We start from the raw sequence: 18,697 nt of genomic DNA, 5'->3' as shown, positions 1-18,697 counted from the left end.
TGATGGAAATGCTGATAATGAAGACCCCATCCCTTTTCTCTTATAGAGAAGGACAATAAGGCCCTAAAAGGTAACGTGTTCAACAGTAGAACCGGGTGGGACTCAAACCCTGACCACCCACCCAACCTCCCACATTACCAAGGCCAGTCTGCCTGACACAAAATACTACTTTTACTTAACCGGCCTCCTTCTGAAATTTCTAGTGATTCCAGCAGCTGACTGGAGGATTAAAAGTACAAAGTTCAATGAATAGCAGCTCATCTTCAAGCCCCAAACAGCCCATGTAGGGGCTGACAGCAGCATCCACACAGGCAGAAAGAGCAGAATGAGGAGGGAGGAGAAGAAAGCAACAGGCTCAAGATCTACTATTGCTGTGGCTACACTTCCTCTCTCATCTACAAGCAAGAGGGACACAGAGCTGCTCCAACTTCGCCCAAGGCGCAGCAAGCGAAAATAGGAAAAGAAATTCAAATCCATTTCTGGGCATTAGTTTTTAAAGTTACTGGCAAGGGAAAAAGACCTGGGGAGAGTAATCTTTAACTGCGAGTTACTGACTCTGAATGTACCGGATCACCACTGGAATCATTTAGAACACATATCAAAGTGTATGATGACAATAGCTAGTTAAGTGCAGCTTGAGCTTATGACATATCAAGCTCTGGTATAAGGGCTTTAACGTAAGAAACCATTTAACCCTTGTGATAATCATTTTTATCTCAGCTTTACAAAACAGGCAGTGGAGCAACAGAGGTGGAAGACACTGTCCAAGGTCACACACCAGTAAGTAGACAGCCCAGGCATTCTGGCTCTAGAGTTTACGCTCTTATTCATCAGGCAGGACTGCCTCCACAGAGTACATTCTGAAACCCAAATATTTATGCTGTCATCTAGTTATTCAATGATTAACGATACGATGGATTTTAAGTTAAATTCTCATCAGAGCCCAGCGCTTTAGGAAGGGTTGGGCAAAACGTGGAGGAAGAAAAGGCAACAACTCGCTACCTCCAGACAGCCCTCGCAGCCAACAAATATTTTTCCCACCCCACTCCCTCAGCTTCAACCATCACTCACATGCAGGGTGCTCTTGACATTGACTCCCTAGCTCTAACTTAAAAGCTCCACACCCTCCTAACTGCCAACAGCCTGCCAGACATCCTACTCCCCATGAACGCTCCCTACCAACCCATCTCCCACACTCTCACTCAGTCCTTCCCCCGCATTAATGGCCTCCCCTCAAGTTCTCCCATACACTGATTTCCCTCTCCTTCACCTCCTACAGTTTCTCAACAAGCTCTGCTTTACCTCTGCTGTTGTTGTTCAGTCTCTAAGTCGTGTCCGACTTAGCAGCCCCGTGGCCTGCAGCACATCAGGCGTCCCTGTCCTCCACTATCTCCCCGAGTTTGCTCAAACTCATGTCCACTGAGTTGGTGATGCTATCTCAGCACTGCCTCGTCCTCTGCTGCCCTCTTCTTTTGCCTTCAATCTTTGCCATCCTCAGGGTCTTTTCCAATGAGTTGGTCCTTTGTATCAGGTGGCCAAAGTACTGGAGCTTACACTGTCTCTGTATCTGTTCCTCCTACCCAAATCCTAACCCTAGCTCTTGGACCATATAGCTTCCCTACTGTTCTCCCTACCATTAAGCATAACCACCAGTTATCACAAGGCTCAGCTTCTCCACAATGTGATTACGATTTGTGTGGCAATTCTCTGATGAAACCCTCCCAAGGATTCCTTGCTTTCTTCACAGTAAGGTCAAATTCGAGAGCGCCAAACTGTATCAAGATCTTTAGATCCTGCTGTCATTGCAACTCTAGCAATTCCAGGCTGCGCATCAATCATGGTATTTCTATAACTAAGCCAAATAGTTAGGCAATGGCACCCCACTCCAGTACTCTTGCCTGGAAAATCCCATGGACGGAGGAGGCTGGTGGGCTGTAGTCCATGGGGTCGCTAAGAGTCTGACACGACTGAGCAACTTACACTTTCACTTTTCACTTTCATGCATTGGAGAAGGAAATGGCAACCCACTCCAGTGGTCTTGCCTGGAGAACCCCAGGGACGGGGGAGCCTAGTGGGCTGCCGTCTATGGGGTCGCACAGAGTTGGACACGACTAAAGCAACTTAGCAGCAGCAGCAAGCCAAATACATAGAGAAAAAAACATCAGGTAGCGCCATTTACAATAAGACAAATGTGAATACTCTGGCTCTGTCCCATTAGTACCTTTATTAATTTAATTATAAACTGGCTTTTTTTCCACAGTTAGTATCTCTCATCCCAAGTCAGTCTAAGGTAAATTACAGTGCTGTGGGAGCCCAAAGGAAGATGTAATTACATGAATTTATACAGACTATACTTCTATATAAACTATCTTCATAATATGACAAGCAGACAGGAAAACAGAATTTAATGACGTTTCAAGATACAGACTACCTTCAATAACAAATTTCCTGCATCAACAATCACTAAAAATTCTAAGATATATTAGTTTACATTTCTGTTCCAAAAAAAGAACATATCAATCAAGTTTTCTCTAGGCTGACTCTCAGGAGTATCATTATAACCCGTAACTTCCACTGTGAGTTCTAGAAATGTTGGTTTAGAGACGGTAAAGTGCCAAGCTGTTACCACTTTCTTCAGTGTTGTGCGGACTTCAAAAACAAGGCACATGAACTATGCTGAGTATTGATTAAAACTATCCGACATCTTTAAAACAACGTGAGTGAGTGAAGTTGCTCAGTCGTGTCTGACTCTTTGCCACCCCATGGACTGTAGCCTACCAGGCTCCTCTGTCCATAGAGTTTTCCAGGCAAGAATACTGGAGTGGGTTGCCATTTCCTTTCTCTAGGGGATCTTCCCGACCCAGGGATTGAACCCGGGTCCCCCACATTGCATGGTAAAGCAGGCGCTTTACCGTCTGAGCCAATTAAAACAATGTAAATAACCTCAAAGAGGCTCATACCAGAGAACTGTCTTGATCAGATATTTCCCAGTACTTATCAGAGATCAGAAGACAAGAGATTTGAGAAAGCATGTGGAAGGTGAGGGAAAAGTAGGGAAGAGTTCAAGTCTCAAATCCTGCAAGAGAAGGCAAGATGTGAGACGGGAACACAGTATGCAGGACGCTGTGCAAACACGCTCTGCCTTTGATGCCCGATGACAGTGCCACATGAAGACTTAACTAGGGCTTCCCTGGCAGCCCGGTGGATAAGAACCAGCCTACCAATGCAGGGACACAGGTTCAATCCCTGGTCCCAAAGGATCACACATGCCACGGAGCAACTGAGCCCGTGTGCCTCAAGTACTGAAACCCGGGCGCCCTAGAGCCTCTGCTCTGCAACTTGAGAGTAGCCCCCGCTGGCCACAACTACAGAAAGCCTGTGCGCAGCGACAAAAACCTAGCACAGCCAAAAATAAATTAACCAAAAATGAAAAAATATAGCAGTGTGTGCATGTCAAAACAACAATAATAAAAAAGACGCTAATTTTTTGTAAAAAAAAAAAAAAAAAAGGAACAGTTAACTATTCTGTGGTAACAGAAAAACTCCAGGGCACAGGAGCTGGGAGAGAACGTGGCCGGAAAGGAAGAGGTTCAAAAATGGAAAGCAGAAGCCCGCCCAGAACAAAATCCGATCACCAGGACGTGCTGCAGGATTCCGTGTTAACCTCACTAAATTGTACCTAAATTGTAATACCTTTTCCACAAAGCCTACACGGGCCAGTGTCTTCTGAAAAAGGTAAAACCAGATTCCGCGTTTCCCCTCCAACATCCTAGACAAACACTGTTGAGCTTGGTGGTATTTCAGTCAACCACTGACAGCTTTTTTTCCCCAGTTCTTCTGAACACGTGAGGAGCAAAAACAACAATCAGTGCAAACTGAGGGTTTTACTCTCAACAACTTCCTATTCCCATGTGGATGCCTCCTGCAACCAAGTCAGAGGTTCAATGGCACTAGAATAAGAGCCCTGCTTATTTCCTTTAGAATTTCTCTTCCGCATCTCCAGAACCACCTTTTATCATTGTTCACTCTGATTCACTGGTCTAAATATGTTAAGAGTGGCTGGAGCCCACTGTCTTCGGTTGCTTTCTGTTTTGTTTTAATGAGTCTGATACACCAAGAAGCAGGAAGGTGCTCCAGTCTTAGTTCTATACGTTCAGCTCAAACATGACATTTGTCAGGAATAGATGTAATTCCTATGACAAGCAGATGGTTCAAGCAGAAAGTCTTAAATCACCAACAAAACAGTTTAGTGATTAACAGAGTGGGTTAATAAAAAGACTCTGCTTTTAACTGTCCAGAGTCCAAACATGCCACCTCCCCCCACCCCACCCCCAACCCTTAGCACTAATTACACCCCCAGGCCTTGGCCTGAATCACGAGAGAAAAAAAAAAATAAATCTCTGGCAAATGTCAATGAGGGGGAAAAATCTGGATTCCTGTACAAACTTATCAACCACCTTTCTGTTTCCAGACAGGATACTATGGCAACAGCATAAGCAAAAGATTAGAGTAACCTACGCTACCTGATAAAATGAGGGCGTCAATGGAAGTTCTGGCTGTCAAGAAGGCCTCGACAGTCATAAATACCTCCTCAACAAGAAGGAAGAAACACGAGACTCCAAGATTACAAGTATCCGAGACAGAGTACACTGGAATTGACACTTTTTACCCATTAACTCCAATGCAAATAGTATGATGATTTGAGAATTAAGGATACTGTGGAGAAAACAGGGGCTTCCCAGGTGACTCACTGGTAAAGAATCTGTCTGCCAATGCAGGAGACACAGGAGATGTGGGTACAAACCCAGGGTCGGGAAGAGCCCCTGGAGGAGCAAATGGCAACCCAGTCCAGCATTCTTGCCTGGGAAATCCCATGGACAGAGGAGCCTGGTGGGTTACAGTCCATGGATGGGGTCACAGAGACTCAGACACAACTGAGCACCCACACACGCAGGAAAAGACAGAGGTTCTTTCAATACTGATCCTTATGGCAATTACTCCCAACCCTATCAACAGAAATGTAATAAATTTCATGGTTCCACGAACACAAAAATCTAGCTAAGGTACGCTAGAAAAGTCTATGGGGAGTAGCTGATTCATTTTGGAGATGAAGAAATGGAGACGCTTGCCTGGTAGTCAACATCTAGTTATTAGTTAATGCTAACTAAAATTACTGATGAAATCAATCCAATTCAAGAGATTTTCCTTGTTAAAAATCCTAGCTCTCTTCTTTATCTTTCTATTTAGTTAACAAATACCAAAGTTAGAACTAAGGCTCTTGGAGCTGCAGGGAGTGGCAGAGAGAGTAGAAGCCTTAATTTGAGCAGGACATAAGGAGACCAGGAACTTCTAATTCTGACAGACAACAATAAAAGGGAGGCCACATGAACAGGACAAGAAAAGGAACAAAAGAACTATTTCATCCTCTTGCTTTTAAAACTTTTCCAACCATGAAAGAAAATGCAGGTTAACTATTTTAAATGAATGATGCTCACACTTTCCCCCCGATATTCAGGTTGATCACACTCACTGAAAGACACTGGGCAAATAATTTAACCCAAGACTAAAAAAGCAAGGGGGAGGTAAGGAAGTTGGAGAGGGGAAATAAATTTTTAAAGCTGAATTGTTTAAAATTTAATAATATTTTAAATAACACATCATGTAATTTTAATACTTCATGGAGCTTTATGGGGTACAAGGCTTGGCTCACAACAGATTCTCACCAAGCATTAGCTCTTCATCTGTTCACTTCCCAGGAGAAATGCAAGAAGATAGGCCTGAATTCATCAGGAGACCAAAATACTGTTGCCCAAAACTACACTGTACAGGGTCCATATACCAACCACATGAAATTTAAAGTAACTGGCAGTACCAAAACCAGGTTGATAGTGGTGAGGAAAGAAAGGTTTTTTTTTATTCTTTGATAATTTCCAAGTTTCTATAATAAGCTATTTCACTTACACAGTTAGAAACAACTGTTTTGAAAAAGAAAAAATGTTTTCAGTAGGGTTTCATCACTCTCCTATTAGAACTAGTTTTAACAAATGTGCAAGTTAGCTTGTACTATCCCAGGCTTATCCAACCCAAACTGTGTGTTAAAATAAGATTCCATAATCACCCTTAGAGGATAACAGAGCAAGCATCATCTTAACTAAAGCCAAGCTGCCTAAAACTCTACTGCTTACAAAGACTGTGGATGTCTTAATAGACAAAATCAAAATCAAGCAAACCATGGTACAAGATCTCCTCACAACAAGGCCAAGACTCAAGACAAACCGCCTCCCTCCTTCTTGCCCTAACTCAGCCAGGAAATGAAGGCTGCTGCTCTTTGGTGAATCCCAGACTGAGAGGCAGCAACACAGCTTAAAGCCGCTATTAAGAATCTTTTCAACAAACAACGCTAGGACAAGTGAGTATCCACATGCAAAAAAAAAAAAGAGCTTAAACCCTTAGCTTGCGTCACACACAAAAATGGATCACAGGCAAAACCCAAAGAGCTCAAAGTGTAAAACTTCTGGAAGAAAAGTAGGAGAAAATCTTCATGATTTTGGCTAAAGCAAAGATCTCCTACATATGACGTCAAAGGTACAGAACGCATAAAAGAATACATGACAAGCTAGACTTATCCAGAATTAAAAACTTTTCCTCTCCCAAAGACATCAGTAAGAAAATGAAAAGACAAGCCACAGAGAAGGAAAAAATATCTGCAAATCAAATATATGATTTGTATCCAGAATATATAAAGAACTCTTAAAACCTAACAAAAAATTTAATGGTCAACTGGTACTTCATCAAAGAAAATAAATGGCAAATGAGTACAGGGAAAAATGCTCAACGTCAATAACCATTACCAATACACACCCACCAGACAGCTACAATGAAAACGATTAACAGAGTCCATATACCAATCACATGAAATTTAAAGTAAATGCTGTTACTTTAAAAGAACAACTGTTGGCAACAGTGTGGGGGGAAGAAATGAAACCCTCTAGTACTGCTGATGGGAACGTCAGACGGTATAGCCACTCTGCAAAACAGCCTACCCCAGCAACCCACTCCTGATGATTTACATGTGTGAAAACATAACCACATAAAGACCTGAACAGAACGTTCAGACTTGCAAATGGCATGAGACTGAGCTCAGAGTGAAGTATGTTTTTGCAGTTCCTCCTGCTATCATACTGTTGGCTCTCATAACCGCTATTGCAGTCCCTTTAGTGAAATCCACTTGCATTGTTTAAACCACTGTTTAAAAAAAAAAATTTTTTTTTTTTCCGATTTCCACCACACTAAGCCATTCCTAAACTTAACCCTTGGCTTCTGAATAGCCATCATTTACTTTGCTAGAGGCTGGCCAATGAGTTGCAAGTAACCTTCTTCCAACTGCATATGAGAAGAATAAGTGCATGACTGAGAAAGCAGTTTTCCTAGGACAAATGAAAAGTGTGTGAGAATTCTGATGCACCACCCTACTGGCATCTTTGTGAGTGTGCCTGACCAACCTTAAGGTAACTGAAAACTAGTGAATTTAAGAAAAGATTCACCCATCTGGTATCAGATGGGACCATTTCTACCAATGCATTTAGAAGAACTGCTCTTTTTATTCTTACGACAACTGCTTGTTGAAGATTTTGGCACCAGCGCTCTCCACAGTATCAAAGTCAAGTCCTCCCCGGGTAGGATCGTGAGTTTACAATACAGTCAGTTAAAATAAGTGAAGCATTTCAGTACACAGGACGAAATTCCAGAAGGAGAGAAACTGAAATAAAGAGTTTTACCTATATATCTAGAAGATATGGAGCTGAAGTTGAATAAGCAAGTCTGTTTGTAACCTGTCAACTAGCTGCGAACCTCTGAGTTCCAGTCAAAAGCAAAGACAACATGAGGGGACGGGCAGAGAAGTCTGGACTGGCTCTTCTGGATGCACAAACTGGTTCTCCAAAAGCAACTGCTAACCATACAAGGGATCAGCACGGAACACCATCCACATGGACAGCTCTGCTGGGTGTTCTTTTTCCTTCATGGAGAATTTGCAAATGTTTGCTTAACTATTCAGTGATGTGAATGCAAGGGCTTCCCTGGTGGCTCAGAGGTTAACACGTCTGCCTCCAGTGCGGGAGACCCTTAACTATTCAGTGATAGCAGGGTTTTATTGACCCCACTCCAGATGTGGTCTAACACACACACAAAGCTTAGATAACAATATTGAAGGGATGATCATGAAGTCCCCAGAACTGGGTTCAGACCAAAACGAAGGCCAAGGAGCTTATGAACGGACCAGGCAATCACAGCATTTCTAAGAGAGGTATAACTTCACTGCCTTTTTCCACCTATAAAACAAGAAACGGAAGGAAAAACAAAAGCACCTGTTGATGACAAAGATGCAGCAAAATATTCCCTTACTCAGATGACAGGTACGAAATATAAAGCAGTCAAAGCATTTTAGATACAACTTTATGATGTGTACAAAGAAACTTGAAAACTCTCAAAGTTTAACTTGGTAATTTTACTGTACCACAAGGAAATAAGGATCAAATTGAGGAAAACCTTATTTTGGAAAAAAAAATTTTTTTTTTTTACTAACAGAATTAGTTAAATATGTTAACTCCAAGCAATAGAATTATGTGATCCCTTAAAATACTCAAAACTGTATTACATGGGAACACACAATTAAATGAAAAAAGGCAGAAAACAGTTTATATAATCTGATCAACAGTATTTTTTTTTTTTTTTTAAAACCACATACAAGGAAGAAAAAGGCTAGAAGAAAACCAAAATCTTAACTATCTCTAGGTAATGGAACAACTCTTTCATATATCGACCAAATGCTACGCACCACTTCTATAACTGGGAGGTGGCGGGGAGGAGAGCACGCCACCACCAGCACATGACGGCAAGTCTTTGAAGCATAAGAAGCAGAGTTGTTGGACATCTTCCCAGAGCTCGCTCTCAATAGTTTTCTGCTTTTCTGGAGTAATACGATTCTGCATTATACAGATCAATCTGCGGCAACACTGGCAGGATTGTAAACCATTTTTCTCACCTTAGAGTAGCTTCATAAAGTCCAAATTTGCAAAGTGAACGAAAATCTAGTTGTATAATGAGGCTTACATACACCTAGGTCTTTTTCGGATGTCAAATTTTTCCCGATTTCTACACTAAAGTAAAACTCTAGTTGTTCTTATTGTTCTTTAGTCGCTAAGTCGTGTCCAACTCTTTTCAAACCCCTCAAGTGTAGCCCACCAGGCTACTCTGTCCTCCACTGTCAAAATTTGAGTTTGCTCAAATTCATGTCCACTGAGTCGATAATGCTATCTAACCATCTCATCCTCAGTCACCCTTTTCTCCTTTTGCCTTCGGTCTTTTCCCAGCCTCAGAATCTTTGGCAATGAGTTGGCTCTTCGCATTATGCAACCAAAGCACTGGAGCTTCAGCAACAGTCCTTCCAATGAAAATTCAGGGTTGATTTCCTTTAGGATTGACTGGTTTGATTCCCTTGCAGTCCAACGGATTCTTAGGAGTCTTTTCCAGGACCACAGTTCGAAAGTATCAATTCTTCAGCACTCGGCTTTCTTTATGGACCAACTCGCACATCCGTACATGACTACTAGAAAAAACACGACTTTGTATGGACCTTTGTCGGCAAAGTGATGTTTCTGCTTCTTCATACACTGTCTAGTTTTGTCATAGCTTTCAAGGAGCAAGTGTCTTTTAAACTCTAGCAGACTCTTTCAAAACATACAACTATTTCCGAATAGTAAGCTGGGATACTAGTAAGCTGTATTCTATCACCAGTAAGCTGCTACTGGATGATGCTTTGAGAAGGAACTTGCTAGAATTCTCCCACATTTCACAAACCACTCCTACATTAAAAAGTGCTTCAGCCACCCTCAAATTCAATCAACTTTTTTCAAAACTGGCAGAGGCAATGGCAAGGGGTTATGAAAATAATGGGAGGAAAAGATAATCCAAAATAAATATGCGTTCGCTTGCATTTTTTCCCCTCATTGAAGGAAAAATACATTTTTACAACAGATAAAAAGTGGGCAGGATTTTGCAGCCAAAATAAACTATGAAGTTAGGCCAAGTTAGAAAGGAGGCTAGAATGAGTTAAGACAGCTAAAAGTAAAGCTGTTTTCTATTGTTGTTAAGTACATAGTCTACTGAAAAGGAAAAGAGAGAGAACTAATCTGGTATGCAACATTCAATACTCAAAAACACAGAATTCCAGAAACAGAGTTGGAAAGAGCTCCTGATCTAAACTGCCTCTTAACCAAATTCAGAATTAGTTTAAAAAAAAAAGTCTATCAATTGAACTTTTTAAATTTTCAAGTATTCAGCTATTTCAGTCATTATTTCCATCAGATGATGACAATCAATCATAAAAATCCTAGAGCTGGAGAAATTCTTAGATATCGTCCTGCTCCAGCTCATCAGCTGATTCAGATACAACCAGCAAAATTGTCACTTTTCCTGCAATTGTAAAAACGCAACACAAGTTTATCCTTTAACTGACAGAAAACCTGAAGATGGGCGTGACACTGCACTGTCACTTTCTCACCTGATGAAGGTTATGAATATACGTACCACTCTACAGAAAAGTGAGCCGACGGCTTCCAACGCTCTGCTGTCTACTTCATTCTCTGTTTCCTTCTCCCTGGACTGACCACAATATATATTGTAAGTATGCTGCTCCTTAAACAGTTTTAAACAGTCTGTGTTCATAATTTCAAATACGGAAATTGAAACCAAAAAAATCACCAATTAAGTCATTTGCAAGTTATCATTAAGTCGGAGATCCTACAGTGAATTTCTGTGTGGCTCAGAGGACTTGGCTAAGAAGTAAATGGTTTCCCATCCCCACCTTTTATGGCAAGACAGTTTTCTTTAATGGCTTTCTTTTGAAAACGTATGATGTGTTTAAATATTACAGAGAAGACAGAGTTTGGTTAGATAAACGCTATTTCTCAAAGTCATTTTAACATTAAAGGCATCTTTTTCACACAGCAAACCCCACAACTGGCACGATTCCATCAACCCTTCCTTCTGGTCAGTAACTGTCACCGGGCGTCGCTCCTCCCTGCAGCCCTCCAAATGAACACACAACAGTGCTACTTTACCTTTTTCGAGTTTTAGCTATCCTACAGCCAGTCTACTAAAAGAACCTAGTCATCGATTTCCTCACCATTTACTTCACTATCATATTAACAAGAATATTTTTAAACATAAGCCACTCTAAAGTGTTTCAAAATACTTTAGAACTTGGAATTGTTATATTCCTGAAATGACTATTTAAGGCTGTAAAACAGAAGACCTTAAGGCCACAGACATGAGTCTGCTTAACCCTAAGGGACAAATTCGATCATGTCCACCTCAGAGCTTGTACATAATTTAAATTTAGTACTATGATCTCCTATTGGCTTACACAGGAAGGCAATATGTGAAGCTTCAGTTCAGTTCAGTCGATCAGTCGTGTCCGACTCTTTGCGACCCCATGAATCGCAGTACACCAGGCCTCCCTGTCCATCACCACCTCCCGGAGTTCACTCAGACTCACGTCCATCGAGTCAGTGATGCCATCCAGCCATCTCATCCTCTGTCGTCCCCTTCTCCTTCTGCCCCCAATCCCTCCCAGCATCAGCCTTTTCCAATGTGAAGCTTACTATTTGCAAAATACTCTGGGTAACTCATATTATCTTATTTCATCCTCAAAATCTCTCTTTGGAGGAAGGTACTAGTAATACCCTTGTTTCACAGGTAAGGAAACCGAGGACTGGAAAGGTTGAATCGTTTGCCTGGGGTCACAGGCCTGGCAGAGGTAAGATATGAATGTAAAACAGCTCAGCTCCCCAGCTGAGTTCTTAACCATTACAATGGCATAACCAGTGGTAGTGCAGAGTTTACTGATACACCCAATTCCTACATTTATAACAAATACGCTTCTACTAAACGAGAAGAGAATGGCAAACAGCTCCAGCATTCTTGCCTGGAATGTGCCGTGGACAGAGGAGCAGTCCATGGGGTCGCAGAGCTGGACGCGACTGAGGGACTGAGCACATACTTCTACAGAACTTTCTAATGGTGACTGTCCTGGACTGAGCGTGACCCTCGACCCCATCAGTGTGAATGTCTGGGAAGTAATACACTTGTGGCTGGCTATTCCATCCCCCCGGAATCACAATCCCCAGTGATCATTTAAAAAAAAAAAAGGCTGACTAGTCACTGACCGTACTCTCTCCCTGTTAGTGTCACCAGGAGACGGCTCCTGAAGGAGCACTGATGCTTAGCAATTTGAGCAGAAGAGCACCGATGATGAAGACCGGTGTGGTCCTGGTACAGCCAAGTTCCAGCTCCGGGTTCCCAGCACAGATGTGAATCTGCATTGTTACCTCTATGACCTAAGGCAAACATTTAAATCTGCAAAACTTTCTCATGAGCAAAATATGGCGAACAGTACTATGCACACAGGTGTTAATATTACTATGAATGTTAAGCTACGAAGTGTAAAGCCATCAAGCACGAAGCCTGGTAAACAATAAGTATTCAAATGCTAGTTGTTATGTGCAATGATTAGGAACAGGAATGGAGGCGGCCAGATCAACAGTGACTGTCAGACATGTTAAAACAGGATGAAAAACAGAAGCACAGCCAAGGCCCACAGTCCCACTTCAAGCCCAAGTGCAGGAATGACTAAGAGCTGCAAGACGTGCTGTATGTACAGCTGGAAATCAGACAGGCTGGTTCAGTGAAACACAACGTACTGCTTTTAAGAAACAAACCCACCAATAGCCACTAACGTACATATCACTTATCTCCCCTGATTGGAAAGACTGAGTCATACACAGCATCTCTCTACAATTAAAGAGAAAGTGTCAGCACATTTCTGTACAGAAAACAGTTCACAACTTCAACCAGTTTCAAACTGCTTTGGAAAGATAAGCTCCTTAATAGTTTTGACTAAATTTAGAAAGCTTTACTACTTTAATGCAGATAAATGGAAATTGGGAAGCAATAAAAATGATCAAAAAGAGGTTCTATTTGACCTGCTGCAATATTAAAACGTGCAATCAGCACACTCAGTAAACAGTGGTGCTGTCTGCCTCCAAAATAAATTTAAATTAAGAGTCCAAATTAATGAGACTTTACAGAATATGATGATGCTTTGCTATTAAACAGATGAATTTAATCCCAAAAGATATACAAATAAACGAAGTCTACCTCACTACATTCTACATTTAACTCCTTAAAAGACGGAATGTACCTCTACCCTACTCTGGAAATTCTGTTAAGTGAGCCACAGATCACATTCACAGATCTACAAACTAGACAAGTGGAATAAGCCCAAATTCACCCGGATTCAACTTAAAGTACAGGCTAAAGGAAAATGCAAAAGCTTATTCAGAAGAGAAAGACAAACCTGTTTCTGAGAACTTAGTGATACAAGAGATTCTCCTCAATGGCATAAACCACTGTGCATATCAGAAACACCGATTCCTGCCCTACACCATACCTAGTGAATTAAAATCTTCCCCAATATTCTGATCCTAAGCCAGGATTGCGAACCATGGCCTCTCTGTAATATCTATATTAAGTTGTGCTCCTTCCCCTTCTAAACAATTGTTTGGTTTTGGGTTGTTTGGCTGTTAGACAATCAACCAAGTGCCTGCACTTACCACATTAGCTCCCAATGCATGTGTGTGTGCTCAGTCGGCAAGTCGCACCTGACTCTTTGCAACCCCCTGGATTACAGCCCACCAGGCTCCTCTGTCCATGGGATTTCCTAGACAAGAATACTGTAGTGGGTTGCCATGTCCTTCTCCAGGGGATCTTCCCAACCTAGGGATCGAACCCATGTCTCCTGCATTAGCAGACAGAATCTTTACCACTGAGCCACTAGTAAGCCTGTTAGCTCCCAAACTAAATCCTAAATCTCCGGAGGGCATGTCGGGCCACATCATGTCCATACCAGATGCTCAGTCAATAAAGGAAATTAGGCCAATAAAAACAAAATATTAAGAAGCAGTTTAGGGAATTACCTCCCATGCTTCCCTCTTCCCTGGCCTGAAAAACAACTCCCAGATGGACCATTCGTCTTATAAGGGAGACAGGAAGCGGGAAGATAATTTGGGAAAATTCTAAATTAGAAACTCAAAAACATTAAAAATTCAAGAAAATTCACCAGGGAAAGAGGGAAAACATGGATAAAGGGCCTAAGAAGTATAAAAGGAAAAAAACTGGATAGAAAAGAATGGTGGTTGTTAGGCCATTCTAAATAAGAAAAATATACTAATTTGTCTTCCTTGCTCATAAAATAAACGGGACTCAATATTAAAAAGCAGAAACATTACTTTGCCAACAAAGGTCCCTCTAGTCAAGGCTATGGTTTTTCCAATAGTCATGCACGGATGTGAGAGTTGGACTATAAAGAAAGCTGAGCGCCAAAGAATTGATGCTTTGGAACTGTGGTGTTGGAGAAGACTCTTGAGAGTCCCTTGGACTGCAAGGAGATCCAACCAGTCAATCCTAAAGGGAATCAGTCCTGAATATTCATTGGAAAGACTGATGCCGAAGCTGAAACTCCAATACTTTGGCCACCTGATGTGAAAAACTGACTCAATGGAAAAGACCCTGATGCCGGGAAAGATTGAGGGCAGGAGAAAGGGAAAACAAAGGATGAGTTGGTTGGATGGCATCACCAACTCGATGGACATGAGTTTGAGCAAGCTCCAGGAGTTGGTGATGGACAGGGAAGCCTGCTGTGCTGCAATCCATGGGATTGCAAAAAGTCAGACACAGCTGAGTAACTGAACTGAACTGAAGATCTTTTGAGTCAAGACACAAATGAATTCCAGTACCTACTTGGCGTGACTTGTTCATGAGCCAGTTTCTTTATCCTACCCTGTAAATGGGGTAAGACCATTATTAGAAGATAAAGAGATAGTTGTAAAGCATCTGGCTTCTTATCCAGATGCTCAATGCAGATTAGCTCCCTTCCTCCTCAGGTGGAAATTCGTAAGGTCAGATAATAAAAGACGATGATTATCTTGCAGAAAAGGGCCGTGTGGTCATTCCGGCATCATGTGAATGTGTCTTCTCGGGTGTCTGTCGTGTTCTGACTCCTGTAGCTGTGTCAATCCTCAGCGCTGTCCTCAGCTACCATCTCTGATACATGCATAGCCCCGGGGAAGCTAAAAGGTAATGGTAATGTCCAGGAATCTCTAAAGTCCTTTCTGGAAATAAAACCTTAACAGCAGAACTACAAACCCACAGTGACCATTTAAAACGTGCGCCCCAGCCATCGCCCCCCAAAAAAGCACAGAGGCCTCATCTTCACTGAGGTCCAGGGCCTGACTCCACAAGACACTGATAAACAGTCTTCTATCCTTCACAGCTTTAAATCAGGATACCAGGTCCTAAGCAGGCCTGGAGAAAAGTAAAAGGCGTTACTGTGATCCTGAGGCAGTAGACAAGGCTAGAGAATCACATTAAGTAAAACAAGAAAGAAGCCAGCCTTGTTCGGGTGGCCAGAACCCCACCCAAAGTCAATCGCCTGGGGCGCCTGGTTTCAGGCAGCACTCAGGAGTATCAACTGGACAGTCAGACAACTCATCTGTCCATGTTTCTCTGAAAGCAGATAACCCAGAGCTAAGTACCTGAATAGCCTGAATCTTCAGGAGTGGTCTTCTCTCTAACACACCACCAAAGTCTTTTTTTGGACATTATGCTTTTACTATTGCAATTCAAGATGACTATTCCAACTCAAGGTGAATTCAGAGGTTCTGATGGCCATGTCACTCATGACTAAAATATGCCTATTATGGTCAATTAATGCTCTAATTAAATCAAGACCTCCTCCATCTATACCTGCGCAACTGGTTTTCTGGACCCAAATGCAGATCTTTACACATACTTCTACTATAATTAGTCTTATCAGATCTGGCAGGCTATTTCAGTCTCTTTTCACTCCTTTGACCCTTAGTTCTCTTATCAATGAAATGAACAAACTGCACAAAATGGTTTCGGTGATGTCTTCAAGTTTTAAAATTATATTTTTGCATTTACCAAACATTTATGCCAAACGTTTTACTTTAAAAGCAACTTTACTTCACTAGGATTTTCAGAGGAATAAAAACAAATAAACAAAAAAAAACACAAACAGCTACAGATTTTTGCCTAAAGGAGTCATTATCTTTGCATGCCTCTCATGCCCCTGTCTAAAACCACCCTAACTGGCTTTTAGTTCAGGATAGAATAACCTTCTCCAAACATCCTATACTGGGAGAAGGAAGAAAAACAAATCCTACCATTTCTGATGACCAGGATTCTCTACTATTAAAGCATGAAGAACAAGGTTTTAATGTAAACCAGAAGATCGTGCTGAAACAGGAATTCAAACATGCAGTCTAAATCTCTACTCAAAGTAACGATGTACACAAGAGATGTCCACAAGAATTACCAAAAAGAAAACTCCTCAGAGATGGTGATGAAGGAGAGGGTCTGGTAGAGAAGAAAGCCAAAATCTCCTGCAGGGCACCGCCCTTTAAAAACCGTTAGGGGTGGGGATAAAATAAAATAAAATAAAATAAAAACCGTTAGGGGTGGGGATAGAATTGTGGCTAGAAGTCTCTCCTCTTAGGACTTTAAATGACAAAATGTGGCTCAGCAGGTAAAGAATCCACCTGCCAATGCAATATGTACAACTGTCAGTTAACGCTAAAAAAATTCACAGACTATGTTAACTTAATACATACAAGTGAAACTGCCTAAACAAAAACTTAACTCTCTTAGATTTTTACCTAGTCTTATACGATCCTTGATGATAATGTCAGAGGCCCCCAACAGTAAAGGCTCATTCATTCACTATAAGAGATGATTAAGTTCTCATCTCAATGATCACTGAACACTGTTCCTCTGCTTTAATTAGCACTTGGCTTAATAATTATCAAGGCCCCACACAACAGTGAAACCTTACATTTCCATAAGTTAAGGGAACTACCCATTAATATTACTCAGTAAACCAATACAGAATATTAAAAGATTTTGATAACAAAGAATTCTAACTGAAAAGGGAGGCCTTCGAGAGAACCACCACACTTTCTTATTTTCAAATTAGCCATTTAGTACACCAAGCACTCAAAACTGGAAAGGGTACAATGAACCATGGATCATCCTATTCAGAGTCCTTTTGGAAGCAACAGTTCTTATTCCACCAGCACTGCCCATTGTTCAAAGCATTTCTGGATCTTCTCCTTTACAACAATCTTCAAATAGCATTAGATATTTATAGATACGTCTATTTTCTTTCTTTGCACAAAACCGTTCTTATGCAATTTATTATCAAATCTTATTTCTAAATATCTTTGGGGCTATTTTTAAAAACCAAAACTATCTCTCACCCTCAAAAACATATCTATCCTCCCAGTTAATATTAATACTTTCAAAGAGGCTTTGTCCTGAAATGAAGATGACAAGTCTTCCAAGGGCTAAAGTCTCTAGAGGACTTTTTTTAAATGAACAAAATACTGTCTGATACTCCACGAATTACTTCCCAAGAACTGAAAGTTTTTACCTTTTATAATTTAAACACGTTCCCCAAATTACTGCTTGTAATCAGGCTCTTCATTATAAGTAACGTAAAGGCAATTTCAATAAAAATACAATAAACCCGAACATATAACATTGTACAATATTCAAGTAGCTCACTTGTACGCTGGCTATGCACTATATTAGAATTAATAAGGTATCAATATCATATAGGAAAATATGACCCTAAGCATTTTTCAGTTATCCATTTTGACTACAGAGCACCCACATTACTGCAGTGGACTTGCTGCCAATATAAGTGTACAATAACACAACTTCTAACCCATAAGAAATCGGAAACGGGTTTCTCCTTAATTTAGAATCATGTACAGAAATATAATGGGAAGGATGCAATGACTGATTTGGTTTGACTAGGTTAGGTAGGATTGATAAAAGAACTTATTATTTTTTTATTTTAATAATGCATTTTATTTAACACCTATATTCGAAATATTAACATTTCAACATGTATAGCACATAAAACAATAAATGGTATATTTTACCTATTTTATTTCCTAAGCCTTGAAATCTGATGTATATTTCACAGTAATAGCACAACTCAGTTTGGAGACTGATAAAGAACTTATTCTTCCTTAAACCTGCGCCACTGGGAAGAACTTTGTTCACATTATAAGACGAGTGACAGCCAAACGAAGCCATTAGTCCTTACACAGGAGTCACACTGGTGCGCAGCCTGAGAGCAACACAGCACTTCTGCTCCGCAAGGGACAGGCCTCCTCGCCTCCAAGCCTCTCCTGCCCCAACCCAACTCTCCCCCAGCTAACCCTCCCCCTCCTTCAGGACGAGGGAGAAGAAACATCACCTTCAGGAAACCATCACCAATGCTCTCAGTGCATGGAAAAACTGGGTCAAAGTGGGCCCCCTCTATACTCTCCAAAGCACCCTTTCAAACCGCAACATAGCACCTCCATACTGTAGTCACTGGGTGACTAGTCTAGCCTCTCCTACTAAAATCCAACACCCTGAAGGTGAGATCAGGTCCCAGAAATGAAGATTCCCCAGGACCACACACACCGGTTGGTATATAGTAATCATTCAAATGACTGGGTAAACCATTTGCGGAGAGAATCCATGGTCGGGCCCACCATCACGT

The 18,697-nt window shown here is 41.3% G+C and overlaps 1 protein-coding gene across 3 annotated transcripts in view; it reads right to left on the bottom strand.

Moving 5' to 3' along the window:
• Positions 1-18,697, bottom strand: part of AKAP13 (A-kinase anchoring protein 13) — a 322,447-nt gene that overhangs the window by 264,963 nt on the left and 38,787 nt on the right. Inside the window, exon 2 of one of the 3 annotated variants that reach the window (XM_055556687.1) lies at positions 10,588-10,662. The exons of the other annotated variants lie outside the window; for them this stretch is intronic. The gene's annotated coding sequence lies outside the window, so the exon portion shown is untranslated. The remainder of the gene's footprint in view (positions 1-10,587; positions 10,663-18,697) is intronic. 3 annotated transcript variants of the gene reach the window in all.

The sequence above is a fragment of the Bubalus kerabau genome, chromosome 19 (genome assembly GCF_029407905.1).
Source record: "Bubalus kerabau isolate K-KA32 ecotype Philippines breed swamp buffalo chromosome 19, PCC_UOA_SB_1v2, whole genome shotgun sequence".
In the NCBI taxonomy this organism is placed as follows: domain Eukaryota; kingdom Metazoa; phylum Chordata; class Mammalia; order Artiodactyla; family Bovidae; genus Bubalus; species Bubalus kerabau.
This window is presented reverse-complemented; position numbering and strand designations above follow the sequence as displayed.